The following is a 15,623-nucleotide window of genomic DNA, read 5'->3' on the forward strand; positions in this document are numbered from 1 at the left end:
AGATAGAGAGAGAGAAGGAATAGAAAAGTAAAATAACATAAAGGTTTTAAAATAAAAAAGAAATATTAAAAAAAAAATTAAAAAGTAATAAATAGGAAAAGAAAAGAAAGAAAGAGGAGAGCAACCAAACCAGAAAACAAATCCACCAATGATAACAAGCACTAAAAGCTATACTTAAAAGAAAGAAAGAAAAAAAAAGGACAGACAGAACCCTAGGACAAATTGTAAAAGCAAATATATACAGATAAAATCACACAAAGAAGCAAGCATACACATACACAGTCACAAAAAAAGAAAAAGGAAAAAGAAAAAAATATATACATATATTTAAAAAAAGGAAGAGAGCAACCAAATCAATGAACAAGTCTACCAATGATAATAACCTCTAAATATTAAACTAAAATAAGCAGAAAATCAGAAACAAACTAGATGCAGAAAGCAAACCCCAAGTTTACAGTTGCTCCCAAAGTCCACCACCTCAATTTTGGGATGATTCATTGTCTTTTCCGATATTCTAGAGATGCAGGGTACAGCAAGTTGATGTGGAGATTTAAACCTCTGTTCCTGAAGCTGCTGGGAGTAATTTCCTTTTCTCTTCTTTGTTTGCACAGCTCCTGGGGTTCAGCTTTGGATTTAGCCCCACCACTGCATGTAGGTCGCTTGAGGGCATCTGTTCCCCACCCAGACAGGATAGAGTTAATGTAGCAGGTGATTAGGAGGCTCTGGATCACTCAGGCTGGGAGAAGGGAGGGGTATGGAATGCGGAGCAAGCCTGTGCTGGCCAGAGCCCAGCATGACACTGCAACAGACTGAGGTGTGCCATGTGTTCTCCTGGGGAAGTTGTCCCTGGATCATGGGACCCTGACAGTGGTGGGATGCACAGGCTCCTGGGAGTGGAGGTGTGGATAGTGACCTGTGCTTGCACACAGGCTTCTTTGTTGCTGCAGCAGCAGCCTTAGCATTTCATGCCTGTCTCTGGTGTCTGTGCTGATAGCTGTGGCTCACACCCATCTCTGGAGCTTGTTTAGGTGCTGCTCTGAATCCCCTCTCCTTGCGCACCCCAAAACAATGGTCTCTTGCCTCTTAGGCAGTTCCAGACATTTTCCTGGACTCCCTGCCAGCTAGCTGTCCTGCACTAGCCCCCTTCAGGCTGTCTTCATGCAGCCAACCTCAGTCCTCTCTCTGGGATCTGAACTCCAAAGCCCGAGCCACAACTCCTAGCCCCCATCCGCCCCAGCGGGCGAGCAGAAAAGCCTCTCATGCTGGTGAGTGCTGGCTGGCACTGATCCTCTGTGCAGGAATCTCTTCACTTTGCCCTCTGCACTCCTGTTGCTGCACTCTCCTCTACTACACTCTCCTCCATGGCTCTGAAGCTTCCCCCCACACACCCCATCTCCACCAGTGAAGGGGCTTCCTAGTGTGTGGAAACTTTTCCTCCTTCACAGCTCCTTCCCAGACATGAAGGTCCTATCACTATTCTTTTGTCTTTGTTTTTCCTTTTTTCTTTTGCCCTACCCAGATACGTGGGGAGTTTCTTGCCTTTTGGGAAGTCTGAGGTCTTCTGCCAGCGTTCAGTAGGTGTTCTGTAGGAGTTGATCCATATATAGATGTATTTTTGATGTATTTGAGAGGAGGGAGGTGATCTCAATGTCTTACTCCTCCACCATCTTGAAGGTCCCACCCCCACACCAGGAGAACAAGTTTTGATGAAGAAAAGGAATAAAGGTTCAGATAGAGAGGTTAATCATGAACTTGACAGAGGGACCCATAGTGTCCCTCTTGGTTACAATTATTCCAGCAGACACTGCTTTGAGAATGGCTGGTGGCTTCTGAGTCTGACACAGCTACTCCATTTTTACTTCCAAATGCATTTCTCTCCTCAATGGCCAAAGCAGATGTCACCATTAGTGATTTTAATGCTTTTCTAAATATGAGAAGATGCAAGAATTTGGGCTCATATAATCTGAAAATATCTAAGGCCTGATCCTGCCAGCCTTTTCCAGAGCACATAGTGCCTCATTCGTGATCTCCACCCTGACGTCCTTTTAGGGGGTGTTGAAGGCCAGCAGCTGCAATGAAGAGGTAGATGGCAAGTGTCAATTTCCAGCTGGTCCCTTCCTGGTCATAAATTTGATCATGGTTTTGGGGGCTCTTCATGACCATTTTGTCCCACAGTGCTAGGAGTGCTCATTCTCAGGTCTGGCAAAGATTTCACTGGTTGGCCACTCAATGTGCTATCACTGGACTAGGCCTTAGTGCCAAAAGTCTCAGTATCTCCTGTCTTACTAGCCTCTTATGTTCCAGGAAAATATTCCCTCTTGTTGCTTCTTCTCATACCTAGAGTTTCACTATTAAAATCACTGATGGTATATGGAACTATATATTATTTTATCAGAGGCTCAGTCACACATTTGTTAATGAAAGAAACAACAAAATAGGCAATATAGGTTATAAGTTGTTGCAAGTATCTCCTGGTTTCAGCCAGACTCAGGAGGTGATATGTTACTTTCTTCTTTCCTGCAGCCATTCACAGGTGGGCTGGGTCAAGATGTTCCCAGTGAGCTGAACAAAGTATTCTAGTCTAACATTCAATTGTGGGGAGAGGGTTCCCTGTGATGGGCCATTATGTATACTTTAAGCTATAGGCAATGTCTCTGTACTGATGAACTTGTAGCAAAAGCAACAGAATACAAAGATTAAAGTAAAAGAAACAGGTCTAATAGGGAGTCAGATTTGTTCTTCCCTATTACACTTACTGACTGTCAATGTCCATTCCACAGTCTTTTGGGGAAAGGCACAACAACCGCTCTTAGATGCTTCCTGCTGTACGGGGGCAATGAAGGGTGATTGTGGAATGGAATTGATCATCCTTGGGCAGGGAATATTAAACCCCTTAGCCTTGTTATCTAATTTGTAATTGGACCTACCTATTAATTTTAACTTTCTCACTGCGTCATAACTATACTTAGGGGGAGAGATTTCCTTACATCTGGATAAACACAGATTAAAAGCCAGTAATATTTCAGGCAATATCAAAAATTACAACCATATTCATCAGTTTACTCAGTCCTATATAATTATCCTTTTTACTAAGAGTTTTATGAAATCACAGTTTCCATTACACTTTTAAAATATCTTACCTAGCTCACCGGTGTGATTTAAAAGTTATCAGAAACCTGTTTTTGTCAAAACACCCTTTTATGACTCTTGAAGATGTGCCAGTTTTGTAAAGCATCAACTTAGCTGCCTGTGAATGATAAGTCTTAAAAAGGCAAGGTTAAAGATCTGATTACCATTCTTTCTTTCAAAGATGCTTATGCAAACTATTGTGACATGCAATATTTTAAGATAACTAAAATTATAACATCATACCAGGATATATACAAATTTCAGAAACTTTATATGATTTCTACAATGTCTATATTAATAACACTTATTCATACTGTATAATCTGAGGAGGCTTATCACTCATTTGACAATGCTTTCTGTGTAATTTAGCATACCAACCAATTCTAGTCAGTTTAGTGTATATATATATATATATATATATATATATATATACGCAATCTTTTTTTTTTTCCTGAGGTGCCTCAGGGACCCTCTGAAGCATCCCAATGTTAGCTGAAGTCAAAGGAACTTTACTTAGGATTTGATAGGAAGGTCGTCAAAATATCAGAAAGTTTATTTTTTTTAAAAAAAATTTGGTCAGATAGAATATTTAAGAACAAATTCAAATCAGTTAAATGCAAGATAGTTCACACAATCTGTTGTCAAAAGCAGCATTCTAAGTAAACTTGTTCTCTTAATAAAGAGGAACCAAGTCTGGTCCTGCACCCATCTACTTTTATTTATTTATTTATTTATTATTTTTCTTTTTGTGGTACATGGGCCTCTCACTGTTGTGGCCTCTCCCGTTGTGGAGCGCAGGCTCAGCGGCCATGTCTCATGGGCCCAGCCACTCCGTGGCATGTGGGATCCTCCCAGACTGGGGCATGCATCGGCAGGCGGACTCTCAACCACTGCACCACCAGGGAAGCCCTACCCGTCTACTTTTAATAACAAAATTAATTTCCCAATTAAGTGTAATTTAATCTCAGCCTGACCAAAACTCCTTTTTTACTCAAAATATATATCCCACTTTCCTACTGGATAGTGAAATGTTTTATTATTTTTAGTAGCTTTAATTACATATCTAAATTAGAATCCCCAACACTTAAAACCTTAGTTTCTAGTGAAAACCAAGAGGCAAGTAATAGTTACCAAAATCTGGAGAGACTATTTTAGATAATTTTTCAGAACATAATTATTCCTATAGAGTTAACCTAAAGGCTCTTATCTCATTTACATTTACTTTAAAGTTTCATCATATCAAGTTATTTTTCTTGTTGAAAATGTGCAACAGGTGTAATAAGATTTCATTTAATTTCTATTAAACCTAGGTGCAGTGAAAGTATTATACTTAATGTTGATGACTCTAAAGACACATGTATATTAATTATATCAACAAACTTAAACATTAATACCAGGTATTAATTTAATTCTAAATATTTCCCAGTTCATGTGAACCTAAAACTCATTTATCTTAATTTTTCTTGTATTTAGAATTGTTTGATTTGTAAGTGCTTACTTTCCTTTACGCCATTACTGCTCATTTACAGATTTACCTCAGCAATGTTATCCAAAGACAAAGACACAGACAAACACACACAGACAAACAGAGAGACCTCATAGTCTTCATTTCAAAATTTCAGCCCTGAGTCAGGTACAGCAATGTAAAACCCATTAGTTCACAAAAGGTTGGATTAAAATTAGGTTTCTGGCGGATGGAACAAAGCAAGCTCACTTGTCTAGATGGCTAAATATTTGCAGAAAACAATTTCTATTTACCCTTGACAAGTCAATTTCTAAATTACTTTACACTCCTTTCAAAATTTGCATTTTAAAAGGATGGCAGAGATGAGGATTCCTGAGAAGACCAAATAGGACATTTGCATCTCAAAGATACAGGTAAATTTCTCCTTGGATGACTTTTTTTCCCCTTTGTTGGTTTCTGAGGTGTCAAAGCCATTGCCATCATGGGTCTTTTGCATATTTCTCTGGGTGCATTCAGCCTTTTCAACCATATCCCTATTATTGAAAACCAAATAAGCCAATTGAAACAAATCATTCATTGGAGTCTGAGGACCAACAGTTGCTTTCTGAATTTTGCATCTGAGGTCTGGGATAGACTGGCTATGAAATGCATAGCCGAAAGGGCCTGTCCCTTGGGGGAGGAGGGATCCACTTTTGTATACTAAAAGTGTCCACTAGTCTCCCTTGGATGACTGAAGGATTTTTGTGCTGTCCCTATTGCACCTCTTTCATCTTTTTATAATTAATAGATTTTACTGTAAGTTTTTTCATACCCTAATGAAAGTTATGAATTAAAGTTTGGCTGAGGGAACATTCCCAGCAATTTTGAATGTTATTCTTGCACCCCCTTTTTTCTTCAGTTCCAAGCAACACAGATTGATTAGATCAGCTCCAGAGAGCCCAGGTAGATCATTTATATCTCAAAGGCACAGGAAGAGAAATGCAAATTCTTCTTCTAACTACTTATACAAAACCCAGCCATCTCAGGCTATTTTCAGGGAACTTTACTTTTTCTCAGTTCCCAAATATCCACCTCAGTTTAAACAAACAAATACATACATATCACCCACTCACATTCACGTGCCCCTTTTCCAGCAAAACCAGGAAGAGAAAAAGGGATTCGGACTCAGGTATCGAGACACACATTCACATACACACATGTACCCCCAAGACAAAAGCAATTGCAAAAGACCCACTTTGACATAGTAGCGAAGCCATTAGGGGCCTTTGCTGTCCAGATCTCAGGGAGTATTGAAGCATTTTCTTTCATTTAGGGAACACAGCTAAAGATCTCTTAGTTTTGCAAAAGCACCCCAGGGGACGATAAGATGGAACAGAGCTCTGATCATCCATACTTAATTATTAATGGCCGATGTTATCAAATATCAAGCAAACAGCAATTCAAATTGGTCTCTCAGGTTCACAGTTCCCTAGCCCCTAAAAGGAAGAAAGTCCTAACCAATGTTCTGCCACAGGCAAAACCAAGGCAATAAGGAAGGTTACCCTGGTGTCGTCACACAGGAGCCCTGTTATTGACCAAAATGTCTCAGCTGGCCAATGCAAGTACTAACACACATACAAACAACCAACGCATGGTCCCGCAAACAAAGAATCAGACAAGGCGTAGCCCAGAAATTCCACTTCCATTCCCAGACAGAGGCTCCAGAGAGGCCTGCCTCCTGAAAAAGAATGGACCATTAGTGGCTCACCCCAAAACGATACACACAAAAACACAAACAACAACTACGTTACAGTCACACAGACAGAAAATCAGAAGAGGTGTAGTCTAGAATTCCCCTTTCACTCCCCAATGGAGGCCAAGCCCGGCTCTCGCAAATGAACCGGTTTCCAAATCGGGTAGAGTCCAACAACAATTCCCATCTCCAACAAGGTACCCCAACCAAACAAATTGGCTTGTCCCATAAAGGAAAATCCAGTCTGTGGAGGGAATATATTCCTGGTGTGCACACTGGAGCGACTTACTCCTCAGGTGGCTCACTTCCCGCAAGGGAAGCAGCCCAAATGGAGTGGAGAGAATTACAAGCCTGCACAAGCTGAAGTGACTCACCCAATGACACCAAATGTGAACTGCAGCTCCAGACATTTCTCGGCTCCAAACAGCCTCATGCCATGGGTGACCAGCGCCTGTCGGGGACAGTCCCTCCAAGATCCCAGGAGCAAAATGGACTCCAATATTTGCTGGGGCTCAGGGAAGTTGATGCCCCAGGCTGGGGTTGACCTGCCACGGACACGAACTCCTGGCTGGCTGGCCAAAATTTTTAATGCACATTCGTGTCCCCAACACACAGTGAGGCCAAACAAACTGAAACATCAGTTTGAAGCAGAGAAATGTTTATTGCAAGGCCATGCAAGGAGACGAGGTGGCTCATGCCCTGAAAAGCCTTGAGCTCCCCAAAAGCTTTAGGCAAAGCATTTTTAAAGGCCAGGAAGGCGGGGGGGGGGGGGGGGGGGGCGGGTCACAGGGTACGTGATCAGCTTGTTAACGATTATCTGATTGGCTGATGGTGAGGCAGCAGCGTGGTGTCACAGGGGTTAACCTTGTCAGTCCTTAGGCACCAGGAGGCCTGGGGCTGTGTGCTGATAGTCATCAAGTACTTCTTCCATTTGGTGTGTGTGTGGAGGGGGTGGTCATAGCTGCAAAACACCTCAGGAAATTTGCATCAAATACTATTATCTAGGTACTTCAGAGAGGAGCTAAAGCAGAGGATATGGGGGAAGGCCCCATACGGTCTTGCTCGGTTACAGTCCGCCATCTTCTTGGTCTGCTGGCTTTCCGAATAATGTTGCTATTCCTTGCCTCAACACCTCATCTCCCTAGTTTGGACTCCGTAACATATTGTTGACTTAAAAAATATTCACAACTTAAAAGTTGAGAGCTATGTTTTATTCGGTGGGAATTTTTAGGACTTCAAGCCTGGGAGGCAGCATCTCAAGTAACCCTGAGAAAACTGCTCTGAGGGGGCAAGGGGGGGGCGAGCCAGGATGTATAGGAGTTTTGCAACAAAAGGCAGGTAGTAGGAACATCAAAAGATTTCTGTTAATTAAAGAAATTAATTAATTTCTTAATTAAAGAAAACTATACACCTGTCTGTGTATGGGAAGATGCAAGAGTCTGGGCTCACTGAAATTATTCCTTTGATATGCACCTCAGCTATATGGTGCCCTGTGTTTTATATCTTGAGTTCCCTCAGGGCTCACATTGGAGGGCTGCAATTGCTGATGACTGTGACATCCTTTGTTTACTGATATGGCAGGAAATATTCAATTTCTCAATATCCTCCTGTATCATGAATGCCATGAATTGGAAAATAATTTATTTCCTTTATTTGCTTGTTCATAGGATTTATAGTTGCTCTGTTGGAACTGTTCATCTTCAATATCTAATTTTAGAAAGCAAACCTCATGTATGATCTAGATAAAAGTAATCTAGCTATTGAAAGATTCAACTATTACTTTAATCCAACTTAAAATAGCACTGATGCTCATGGTCCCTTTTTTTGTTTATCTTGAGGACAAAACTGATAGCTCAAGTAATTGAACTTAGAAATCCTTAAGAATGCTCGAAGAGCAGAGCTGGGGAATTGTAGCTCTGGCATTTTTGTTTGTTTTGTTCTCATGGTGAATAACTCCCTTTTGCATTGTTAAAAGGAGTCTTTCATTTCTTAATGTTAGTTGTTATTCTTTCACCCAAATAATATACCTTAGCAGACCAATGCTTTCTTGATTTTTATTTTTTTAGGCCTCACAGCATGTGGGATCTTAGTTCCCGAACCAGGGATCTAACCCCCGCCCCCTGCAGTGGAAGCTCAGAGTCTTAACCACTGGACCACCAGGGAAGTCCAGACCAATGTGTTCTTTAATTGCTAATTGAAAACAAAGAAAACCAGTCATTGAAATGACTTCTGGCAGTCACTTATTAGTATTCTAGCATTATGAGGAAACTAATGCTAATTCATTTTTAAAAGACAGCACATTTCCCCCTTCATTTTTCTTGTTAGAGAAATCTCTAAGAGATGAGAGAGACTTAGCTTTCCTAGTGTCATCAGGACCATTGTATAAATGCTAATAACTCCACTTTTGGCCTGTATGCCAATGACTTTCAAAACTATATGCCCAGCTCAAGATTTTTTCCTAGACCCCATACCCAAAAATCTGATTGATAGAGGAGTCATCTAAATGCCTCATATAAAAATCAATTCATTCAACATATCCAACTCAACTGAACTCTTGGTCTACCCTCCGCAAACCTGCTACTGTGTTGTGTCACTTTTTTAGAAAAAGGCAGCATTCTCCTGGTTGACCAGTTCAGAAACTTGGAATTAATTCAAGATCAGTGCATTTCAAACTTTTAGTCTCAGGATTCTTTTACACTCTTAAAGATTATTAATGAACCTGTGGGCACTGGGGAATAATTTTTCCTCTATCCTTCTGGATTCTTGGTTGATACCATCCTGTAATAAAAAGACAGATTAACAGCAGAAACATAAATTTAAAAGCATACTTCTGGGAGTCCCACAAAGATATGAGACTAAAGGCAGCCAGGCAATTGAGGCTTATATACCATCCTGAGTAAGGAGAAGTGGGTAGTGGTCTGGGGCTTCAAAGGAGAGGAAGGCAATTCACAGGAAGTTGAGAAGAGTAAATGTTTGGTAAATAAATATTTGCCCTGCCATGTAGATAACTTTCTCAGATATAAAAAGTTATCTCTTGTAGTAGCACTTTTCCTGGTACAAGCTCCCTTTTCTGATTTCTTTTAGGCAGTTAAGGGGGAGGTAAAAATTTTTCTTGACTCTGGTGGGTCTTGATTGCCTTCAGCTCCACATGGTAAAGTGGCATATTTGGAGTGTTACATTCTGCTAAAATTCAATCCCAAACAGATTTTATTTAAGTGGTTCATATGTGTTGATATTTACATATTAAAAATTAAAGCAGAAATTTCAAAACTATTTTTCCAAAAATAACAATAAACACTTTACATGTTACATAACCTATTTTTAAAGGTTTTATCATAATTTTATTATTTTTCTTTTTTTCTTATTTTAATTGAAACAAACTATTTACAATATTATATTAGTTTCAGGTGTACAACATAGTGATTCAATATGTTTATAGATTGTACTCCATTTAGAGTTATTACAAAATAATGACTGTTTTCCCTGTGCTGTACAATATATCCTTGTTGTTTATTTATTTTATACCTGGTAGTTTGTATCTCTTAATCCCATACTTCTCTCTAGCCCATTCCCCCTTCCCTCTCCATACTAGTAACCACTAGTTTGTTCTCATATAAGTGATAACATAGAACATTTGTGTTTTTCTGTCTGACCTACTTTACCTTAGATGCTGCCATGAAACCAATATCCTAATCTTTTATATTTGAAAAATCTTTCCTGTCTGTCCTGTCTTCTGCATCCTTATTAACACTGCTTTCATTTAGACCCTAATCATCTCTCATCTGGATTCTCAAAATACGTTCTGATCTGGTCTGTGTATTTAACCTGTCTCTTGCAATTTGTTTTCTATTCTGTCCTTAGAATGATTTTTCTAACATGCAAATCTGAACTTATCATTCTTCAGTTCAAATTATTGAATTGTTCTTTATCACTCATAAGATCAAGTGTAATTGTCTTTAGGTAGGCTATAAGACCACCCACATTCAGGCCTCTTCCTGCCTCTCCAATAATTTGTGGTGTAGTCATATTGAATATGAACAAAAAGTTATTTCTTGTTTACCATATACTTTGTAATGCTTTTATATCTTTGTGCTATGTTCCTTCTATCCATGATGCCCTTTTTGTCCCTTATCTACCTGTGAAATCCTACTCATCTGTCAAGGTTCAAAGGAGGTATAATTACCTAACAACGTACTCGCTTCCCATCTCCATGCCAGAATTGGGTAGTTTTTGGTATCTCCAGCTGAATAGGACCAAAGGAGCCATGTATTAACACTTCACAAAATGCTCATCAAATAAGACACACTCAATGAACATTTAATTTTCTTTCTGTAGTGTGGAAATCCCTGCTTCTTTTTGGTCCCTTACTAGAAACACTAAATGCTTCATTCACACAGTTATCTAAGGTAAATTTTAGGGGGAGGAGGGAAAAAGTTAATGTAATATAGTATTTTGTAAATGCAATCTTAATACAGTTTTGAAGTCATGCCTAAAATCTCTCAGTTGCCTTTTGCAAGCAGTTTACTAAGCTCCCACACCAACAGGGACAGCCCTTAGGCTTATGAACCTGGGAAATTTTTCAGGTAACCCAATCCACAGGGAACGTGGGAAACCTACCTCACCCCATCCCCCCCTTGCCCTACATATGTTGCCCCTTGTTCCTTGTCCTCTGTCTCTGGGTGCAACTCCCTGTGTGGCAGCCTTGTCTAGTTTGCAACTGTAAGTAACAAAGAGTTCTGCCTTTCAACTATCTAAGATTAATTTGTTCTATCCCACCATCAAGAACCTTTAAATTTTATAAAATAGTAATGTAATCTGTAGTCTAAATTCTTAGAATAATCTTGTTGAAGAACTTCCAAACATAACTTGAGTTACATGTTCACAGATTTAGCAAAGAAATGCTACTTCCTTTAATAAATGGTGATAGATAAAGAGAACTCAGAATGATATTTTAAGTGGAAAGCAATATTTCTTTAAGAGCTCACTCAGAAATTTTCAAAACAATTTAAACATTTATTGCATTCATTATTTGATGAATCCAAGAGTGCACTTAATTCCCACCTTTTATACAATCTGTAATGAGGCTGAATAGCTCAAATTCTCTTATCTGCAAAGCTATGAAGTATTTAATCTATGCCTATAACCATAAATGGGTTTGAATATTGCCAGTAAAGTTAATCAAAACATTTTTATGTAAAAAATAAAATCACTTGGGGAAGAGGTATGCTGGTAACTAAGTCAAAATACGTTAAATCTTAGCAATCTGCATTAGTACAGAATCTCACCCTCTTTTGTTAACAAATAATAATTCAAGTGGTGCAGTGAACTACATGGTCTATTAAAGAGTGCTCATTTCTCACCTGCTTAAAAATCATTTTTGATGATTGCAAATGCAGATTACTGGGCCCTCCTATAGGTGAGATTCAGGAATTTGCATTTTTAACAAGGCTTCAAATTGATTTTTTTTGTACTCTAAAGTTTGTGTGTATTTCTAAAAAATAGCCAGAGGGGGATACTTCGTGTGACCAACATCCTTGTGAATGCACCCTTTCATGAATTCCCAAATTCCCAATTAAACTTACAGATTCTCTTAGCCCATGCCTTCTCCCCCAGCCATCCTAAGAATATCAGAAGTACAGACTTGACCTGTGAAATCATCTTGCTGGCAGCCCAGCACAAGCTTATCCTAAAAGAATAAATATAATGAAGTGAAATAATAAATACAACTCCAATTATTGAATGTGTATTCAACGGTACAGGTTAAGTGTTTTTCACATATCATCTTATTCTTAAAACTAGGAAGTGTTATAGACAATATTCCTATTTAGTATTTGAAGAAACTAAGGTTCGAGCCTCCCTGGTGGCTCCCAACCACTGTTGGGAGTCCGCCTGCCGATGCAGGGAACACGGGTTCGTGTCCCGGTCCGGGAAGATTCCACATGCCGCGGAGTGGCTGGGCCCGTGGGCCATGGCTGCTGGGCCTGTGCATCTGGAGCCTGTGCTCTGTGGCAGGAGAGGCCACAACAGTGAGGAGCCCGTGTACCGCCAAAAACTAAAAATAAAATTAAAATAAAAAGAAACTAAGGTTCATAGGGGTTAGGTAACATATTTAGAGTCACACAATTAGATATTGTCACACAATTAGATATTGGTGGAGCCTGGATAAGAACACAGGTTTTTGCTCCGAGCTCCCATTCTTTCTCCACACTATCTCTGATCATAAAAAATTTAAATCAATAATTAGGGAAGAAAAGATAAAAGAAAAAATGTCCCCATGTCACCAAATCCTCAATTTCTTTCATGATACAGTAGTGACTGGCTGTACATGGCTATTCCAATATAATTAATTTAATATTTTAATTTAAAATTAATGAAAATTGAATAAAAATCCAGTTGCCTGATCACACTAAACTTCAAGTGGTCAATAGCTACAGCGGCTAGTGTCTACTATATTGGATAGTACAGATATAGAACATTCCTATTTGGCATCACTGCCTGAATGTATAGATAAAAGGAAATTTTATATTTGAGGTGTTAGTACTTTTGATAAATATTTTTGACTTATTTTGATAAATATTTTTTAAATGTTAAGCCATTAATATTTTCATGTTTTTACTTAAAATTTTAATCCCTCTCTGCCATTAAAAAGAGTAGATTATAGTATTTTTTAAAGGTTTTAAGTAATCTGCTTATTTCACTGGTTAGACATTCCTGAATGTACAAGTTCTAAAGGGAAAATTGGATCTTTTCCAGCACACACAAGTATTTTCATAAAATTAATTTTTACCTTTACAATCAGATACATCCAAGCAGTTAAGACTGCTGGGGTGCAATTCTCCGTGGTGTTTCTACACATCTTGTGACAGTATTTGTCCTAGACTACTCTTTCAAGGACATTTGTATAGCAAACAGCCTTGGAAGATAGAGGGCCTTCCAGGGTGGAGGATGGATTTGTTTCCTGAGCAGGTTAATAAAGATTGCATTTCCTTCTGGGGCAAAAGTTGGTCAGGTTTGGTAGAATTTCCCTTTCTAAGATTGGGGGTTTCCTTAGCTTGGGGTAACTTGGCTGTTATACAAACCCACTGTAGGTGCAGCACCCTCCTGGTCTGCTCCACATCTCCCTGTTGAGTGTTGTGGGGCAAGGGGAACTAATGTCATGTGAAGCTCATGCTGCCTGCTGGGCCCTAAATCCTGTCTCTAACCCAAGAGTCTGTGTCATTCTGCCAGCCTCCATTGGCTCACATGTAGGCCTGTAAGCTGGGTAAAATCTTAGACCATACACAGTTCTTGAGAAACCATAAGACAAATGAGTGCTAATAGGTATGTCCTGAGAAGCAGCCTACAATCCAGAGTGGGAGAGAGGCAGAGTGACAACAAAGATAGGGATTGAAGGAGTGGGAGGTGGAGAAGACTGGGAATAAAACTCATCATTTTATTTTGTAACAACTCCAAATCCATTTAATTTTGCCAGTTAAATATGGACCTCAAAATAGAGGATGTTACCGAACCAAACTTGGGGCTGTTCTCCTGCTTGCAGTAAAGCCAGTCTACTGACACCGGGTTGCAGAGAAGGAAAGTGCAGCCTTTATTTTAAGGCTCCAGACAAGGGGTCTAGGGTAGCTAATGCTCAAAAAACCTGATCTCCCCAGTAGGTTTCAGGGAAGCATTTTTAAAAGCAAGATGAAGGAGGGGAGTCGCAGGATGTATGATCAGCACACAATTGTCTGATTTGTTGATGGTGAGGTAACAGGGTGGTGTCACAGAGGTTAACATCAATCCTCAGGCTCCATTAGGTCTGCGTCTACATGCTCATGGTCATCAAGTAGTTAACTTCCTCCATTTGGTGGGGGTTTAGCATCTGTAAATCAACTCAGTGTCTGCCTCAGATACTGTTATCTATGTATTTCAGGGAGGAACTAAGGATTCCATGACTGTCATGGCTGATTTACTGTTTAAATTGTTACCAGTTCACCTGGCCCAACTGCTACTTTTGTCACTACATGGTCACATCCTTTCAATCATTAATTCTTGAGTCAGGCTTTTGTGACTCAGGGGAGCCCTGAGAAACTATGGCTTTTCTGCAGACAAGAGGCAGGCAGAGGACCTGGAGCGTGGGTCTTGCCCAGTTACAAGGATATTGGTTAATACTAATCTTGTTCAAAATCAACAACCAAAGTTTCTTCAGAATAAAGTGGACACCTGACTAGCTTTGTAATCTTCATTGTTTGTCCTCACTGTTGTCAGTTCTAAAAGACTCACATTAAAAATTATCTCTCTGGTTGGTGGAACTGCTCTCCTTATCCTAAAGCCACCACCTCCTTGTTCTTGCTTTCCTAATGCTAAATCAATAATGAAAACTTAGTTAAAACTGGTCTCACACTCACCCAAACCCCCAACCTTACCCCCACTCACCAATCCCTCCTCCACCCTTGTTTCCACCTGCAGACTTGCTCCACCACCTCCACACACCCTGATACATAGGAGGTGTTACCACATATGCCCAGAGGATGGGGAGCCCTCCTTTCATAGAAAGCTGACAAAAGATAACCAATTAAACTGCCAGCTTTAATAAGGTGATGGGATTATCATTTATTTTTAAATTACATGGCGTATTTATTAGTCCATTCCCGAGCAATTCTGTCATACTTCCTCCTATCCTTTGTGTAGATCTTAGCAATTTCTGGAACCAAAGAATCATCTGCGTTGGTGTCGCACAACAGGGAGTAAGTGGATAACAATACTTTGGAAATTGTCAGTGCTGGTGATCACTCAGATCTAAGGATGTCCAGGCAGATGTTTCTGTTTCTTTTAATGTTTGGATGGTAAATTCGGGTGGTGAATGCGATCTTGGGTGGTTTGAATGGGTAACTGGAGGGAAACTGGACCTTTAGGAAGAAGACTCCTCCCTGGTAGGGGCTGTCATTGGGCCCCATTATGGTCGCATGCCAGTGGAACATGTCATCCCCCACTAGCCCTGCTGAGCTCTGGGCGGGGGGGTGGGGGTGGGGGTCGCGGGACAGGTCGAGGAGCTCCTTGTGGATGCACTTTAAGGCCATCATCTGTGACACGTGGCCAATCCTTGGCGCTGGGCCTGGCGACAGGTAGAAGGCGATGGTGGTGATCATGGGGTGGGAGGAATGGTGACAGACGGCGCAGGTAGATGGGTGGACTGAAGGCCGGCTGCAGCGTCGAGGGGGGCGTCGTGGGAGGCGGGTGGTGGCGGAGAGTGGGAGAATGGGACTGAGGAGGGAGTCGGGCGCTCCACCATACCTGATGCGCCACTGGACGCTAGTAGCT

General features: G+C 40.4%; 1 pseudogene across 1 annotated transcript; it reads right to left on the reverse strand.

The window, feature by feature from the left end:
- Window positions 1–14,926: 14,926 nt before the first annotated feature.
- LOC309977838 (ubiquitin-conjugating enzyme E2 D2-like) lies at window positions 14,927–15,382 on the reverse strand (annotated as a pseudogene). The gene has a single exon. The product of its transcript is annotated as a ubiquitin-conjugating enzyme E2 D2-like (transcript).
- Between the last annotated feature and the right edge of the window lie 241 nt (window positions 15,383–15,623).

The sequence above is a fragment of the Leucopleurus acutus genome (assembly GCF_964270905.1).
Source record: "Leucopleurus acutus genome assembly, chromosome: X".
Lineage (NCBI taxonomy): Eukaryota > Metazoa > Chordata > Mammalia > Artiodactyla > Delphinidae > Leucopleurus > Leucopleurus acutus.